We start from the raw sequence: 5,763 nt of genomic DNA on the forward strand, positions 1-5,763 counted from the left end.
GGCGGCCTCGGCCTTCCCCCGCCCCCCGCGCGCGTGCGCGCCCCGACTCCCGCCCCTTCAGGCAAGCGGCTGCCCGGGCCGCATCACCCGCACGGAGTTCTTTTATGACGCCGGCAGCGTCGGAGGTCAACGGGATTCCTCCGCTGTGCAGGGCCCAGCGGCGCATGCGCAGTTTCACTCGGGTGGGCTAGGAGTAATGCGGGCGGGAAACGGCGTGACAGGCTGGCCGGGAGGAGGCGGCGGCGGAGGCGGGCAGCTGGCAGGCGCGGGGAGGAGAGACAAGGAGCAGGTCGGCAGGCGGGGATCCCTCCCTTGGGAGGCGCTCAGCGGGCGAAGTTTCACGCTGTTCTCGCGAGAAGAGACTTGTCGGAAGAGGCTCCCGGAAGTGGACTGCCGGAAGGACGTGGAGGAGGAGGAGGGGGAAGAGCATCCGGTGTCGCGGCCTGGAACGGCCTTCCTCTCTCGGTTCACTGGCGCTTGTGGGACCCCCCCTCCCCCGCCCACCTTAAATCAGTTTCAAAGAGGGCCAGAGTTGATGAAGTGGAGGGCCAACCAAAGTTGTTGAGGTTTTTTTAGGATTTTACCTCAGGAAATAAACTGCCACAGGGGCCGGATTAAACTGACCGGCGGGCCGGATTAGGCCCCTGAAACAGACTCTGGACATGCCTGACTTAGGGGGAACCTCTTTGTTTAAAAATAAAAGGGGTGGGGCGGACGGTGAACCGGATTAACTACACACAATTGTAGAATGAGCTATTACTGAATGAGCTGCTATTAGGAGGAAAGCGCTATTGTATTTCAGCATCTCCACCTGCTCACGTATCATTGGCACTTGCAAAGCTGCGCTTTCTTTTGCTTCATTGAAAACGGATATGATGACGACCCTTAAGGAGTGGTATTTGAACTTTAAATTATTGTCTTGTGTAATTTGGGCCGTCTTCAAGAGTTTTCCAAGAAAGAAGATGCCAGACCCCATTTTTAAGCATCTCTTTATTCAGCCAGTTATTTAGTCAATGTGCACACTGGGCTTATATTTGGTGATTTGTTGACATTCAAGGCATGCAATATGTTTCACAGCTTTTTTGATCCCCTCACGAATAGATATGAGTGTCAAGTTCTCCTCAAACTTGAAATCTCTGTGCACATGCCAGCTCTCCTTCAGGTATCTCAGTGCAGAAAACGAGCTGGTATTTAAAGTTGAAACAAACATTCAAAATTAGAATTCTAACCATTTCATTATATCTGATTCTTTAATGGTGATATCGTGCACTAATGGGACATATGTCAGGTCCTGTGAGCTAGGGATCATGGGAGTTGTAGGCCAAAAACATCTGTGGAGACCCAAGACTGAGAAAGGCTGGTCCCTTCCAGCTCTACAGTTCTGAGCTATAGCACTGGGATCCATGGAACCTTTTCTTTAGAGAGAGCAGTTCCTGGGGGGAAAAGTACCTGGAAGTAAAGGACTCTTGAGAGCTAGACGGTTTTTAAAAAGCTAAATAAAAAATCCTCATGAATGTGTTTCATAGGTTGCTGAATCCTAGGATCTAGTTAAGGTAGTTGCCATTGCACTGGCACAAGCAGCATTACTGGTACTTTCATTATCAGAGCTGATATGCCTCTGAAGTTGAACACCAGTTATTTATGTTGTATGAACACAATAGCCCCAGTGTTGGCCACTATAGAAAATCGGACGCTAAGCTAGATAAGCGTTTGGTCTAATCCTGCATGGCTCATTTTATGTTTTCATTGTATGTTCAGTTAGAAGCAACACAGGTAGATCTGGTAGATAATTCTCTCAAGCTCTGAGAGATAGTTGACACAAGCAACAGATGCTCAAACAGATGTCAGAATCAGAGGTGCTCTAAGAGTACTTTATTAGTATGCTATAACATAGGTTATCCTTGATGCAAAGCTGGCATCTAAAGCAGATACATATTGGCTGTCAACCAGGCTTAGTAATCATTGACCTATACACAAAGGACTCGAGACTGGTGAGCATTTTGGGCTAATGGTAGGGGGACTGTTGTTATGATTATTTTTTATTATTTTGTTGTCTATTACTATGCTTTGTTTTATGGTTTTATTATTATGCTCCATAAAATGTTTTTAATGATCTTTTGATAAATGGTTGTACAGTGGTACCTCAGTTTAAGAAAAGTCCAATTTAAGAACAATTCAGTTTACAAACTCCGCAAAACCGGAAATAGTGTCCCAGTTTGAGAACTTTACCTCGGTCTAAGAATGGAATCTGAACGGTGGAAGGGCACCAGCGGCGGGAGGCCTCATTAGGGAAAGTGTGCCTCGGTTTAAGAATGCTTTTGGTTTAAGAACAGACTTCCGGAATGGATTAAGTTCATAAACCGAGGTACCACTGAATATAAATAATAATAGAATTAATAATAGAATATTTAATGAGGAAAGAATATAGAGGTGCTTTCAGCACTGTATGAAGCCAACCAGTGGTATGGCAGCATAAAATGTCAGAGACATTCACATCCAATAATACATCATCATGACATCCTACTTTAGTGACTGGCTGCAAGGCTGAGTATTCCTAGAATCCCTAATACAGGTTTACAATCGTTAATTCCCTCCTTTGCAAGTTTTCCCTCCTTTGCAAGTTTGTGAAGCTAATGTTCTTCTGGTTCTAGCCTGAATGGGTAAGTTGGGCACCAGCTGCAGACAGACTGGGCTGAACCCAACTGTCCTAGCCTCCACTGTGCAGCACTGAATGCCTGACAGTGATAGTGTTAGAAGGAGTGGGTGTCTCTCTGTAAACCATCAGGGATCTAATTCCATGGTAAAAATTAATAATAAACAATACTCTCTTGAAACAGGTTCAAAGGTGGACATTTGTGGAGGGATGGCAAAATGTCCCTGTGGTCAACAGGTACTGCATAGGTTGGCAGGTCAGAGCTTCAGGTGTCACAGGCTGTCTAATGTGTTGATGGGCTACATGTATCTTTACTAAATGTGTCCTGTCACTTCTAAAGCAAAGGCTGTAGAAGCCAATGTTAATCCTCTAGGAATCCTGAATTCTGGACACTGCAGACCACTTCTGCTGAATGAGAAAGGGCATGTAATACCTGCAAATTGGCTCTTGGTGGCCAGAATCAGGTCCTGGGGAATTGAGAACAGCCATAGATACACTTACAAAGATCTTCAAGCACCTTAGACAGCTGCAGTCTAGACAAGGCCAGCTATAGTTTAGATTGTTCCAGGGGCACCTGAATCGACCAACTGAGGATGAGTTATTCCATGGTGACCAGAGCTATATGATCCACATGAAGGAGAAACTTGCCTTTCTGCAGTGGTCAGCATGAGTGATAAAAGCTCTGAAACCCAGCTGCAATTGCCTTACACAAAGGCTGCCATTCCTCCTTTCAGGCCACCTACTTGCTATACTTCTGACTCCCTACCTTTGCCCTTACACAGTTGTTCATCCTGTTCTTCACCTCTTTCAAGTTCATTACCTTCAGAGGCACTGCTAGGTTAAGGAGGGGCAGGCAAGGTACTTTCTGAAGGGCCCATGCCAGTTCACCCCAGTGCTCTGCAGCAGTACTGCGGGCCCAAGGGTTTGGGGTTTTGCTTTGTTTTTAACTTTTCTGGGTGGTTGTACTGTTCTTCTCTCATCTGCCCCTCATGGCCTTTCAGGGTCAAGGCACCTGACTGCCTACCTGGAAGAAGGAGTGGACATTGGGGCGCTGATATCTGCCCTATGAAGCAAAGTGTTGTGCCCACAGTGGCAGCTGCCATTTTAATTTAATTTAATTTATGTACTTTGGAATTATATGCACATTTTCTCAAAATCCATGAGATGGCAGTATAAACTACGAAAAGGTTGTTCTGCTCAGACGCTGCTTTTTCATTTTCAGCTATAGATCACCATAGAGAAAGACAGCAATAGTTGAAAGGGGGCTAAGTGTTCTCCTTCAGTATCTTTAAAATTTTAACAGTTGGATAGATCTGCCTCAGCTGTTGAAAGAAAGCACACACCAAAGGAGTAGGCAATGAACGTGTAGGAGGACATGATAGTCAAACAGGCCAAAGAACCATAAGGAAAAAGAACAGATTGGAGACCTTTGGAGAGACATAATCTATTTTATAGGTTTTTATATGTTAATCCTAGAAGTCTGTGCCAAGCTGGATGAGCTGGTGTTCTTGTTTTCTAATAAAAAGAGAGCACTCTAATATTGTGAAAATAACCAAAACCTGGTGGGGAGCACCATTTTTTGATATAAGCTCTATATAAACCTGGTGCTCCACTGATTCCAATTCCCCTCTTCCCTGATCATTGGCTATTCTTCCTGAATCTGAAGGAAGTTACAGTCAAACAATTGGAAGACCACAGGTTCTCATCCCTGCTCTATAGGAAGGGCATTGTCAGGGACTGGCCAGATGAGGTGGAGTGGTGGAGACCTCTACCCCAGGAGGCTTCTAGGCAGGAGGCAAATGGAGATAGCATGGATCCAGGATCATGGTGGTTTGAGACAGAACACACCCTTGAAGATGAAGAAAAGATCTGGGAAATAATGGAGGGTGAGGAACAGGAGCAAGATGAAAGATGAACACCCACAGGGAGAATGCATAGTTCTGATTGACTTCGTGTGGGCTGATTGATTTACATTAGGTGGCTGGGATCCCACCCCTCCCCCACCTCCTTATAGAATCATAGAACGGTGGAGTTGGGACCATGAGTGTCATCCAGTCCAACCCCTTGCAATGCGGGAATCTCAACTAAAGCATCCATGAGAGATGGCCACCCAACGTCTGTTAAAAAACTTCCAAGGAAGAAGAGTCCACCATCTGCTGAGGGAGTCCGTTCCACAGTTGAACAGCTCTTACTGTCAGAAAGTTCTAAACTTTATCTTGGCTTGATAACAAGACAAGATAGAAGTGTGTGTGTGTGTGTGTGTGTAATTGTTAGAGACAACTGCTTGTGAAGAAGAATCGAAACATAAGTCGGGGAACTTGTGACAGAGCAAGGGGAAGTCGTAACATACCCCACACCTGCAAATAAACAAGCCAAGACTTTACCATGTTTTTTTGAATGCAGTTTTGGATTATGTTCTATAGTGAATACTGCATTTAACCCCTTTTTGTATACAGTGGTACCTCTGGTTACAAAAGCTTCTGGTTATGAACACTTCAGGTTATGAGCTCCGCCAACCCAGAAGTAGATGCTCCTGCTTGCGAACTTTGCCCCAGGATGAGAATGGAAATTGCGCGCCAGGTTTCAGGATAAGAACGGTTTCAGGTTAAGTACGAACCTCTGGAACGAATTAAGTTCGTAAACAGAGGCACCACTGTAATTGCTTTCTTACAGAGAGAAAACACGAGGGGAATGAGCAAAATAATCCACTGCCCCAACAAGGCCATTTCTGTGGAAGAGAGATGCTGGAGGCAGAAGTGGGACCTACTGGTAATGATTATTTTGATTGGCTAATCAGATGAGATGGGCAGAAGCGTCTAGGAGCCACTCAGTTAGAAGAAAGATAGTGTTAGTTTTTGGGTAATGTGGTTAGTCTGAATGTCTGTGCCCCCTTCTAATTCTTGGAATCGCCAAACTAGCTCCTAGGTGAGATGATGGGCTATTAAGGGGAGCAAAGGAAGTGGATTTGTGTGGGATGGCAAAGGGGTGGGACCCCTTCCTCAACCCACTGGTAGTTAGAAAGACAAAAGGCCAGAGTTGAGGGTGGGTGGGTGTGTAAGTTAGAAACTGGAGAAGAAGCAAGCAGAAGCCGGGGGGGGGGGGGGGGCTTG

Source organism: Podarcis muralis, chromosome 8 (genome assembly GCF_964188315.1).
Source record: "Podarcis muralis chromosome 8, rPodMur119.hap1.1, whole genome shotgun sequence".
Taxonomy (NCBI): Eukaryota; Metazoa; Chordata; class Lepidosauria; order Squamata; family Lacertidae; genus Podarcis; species Podarcis muralis.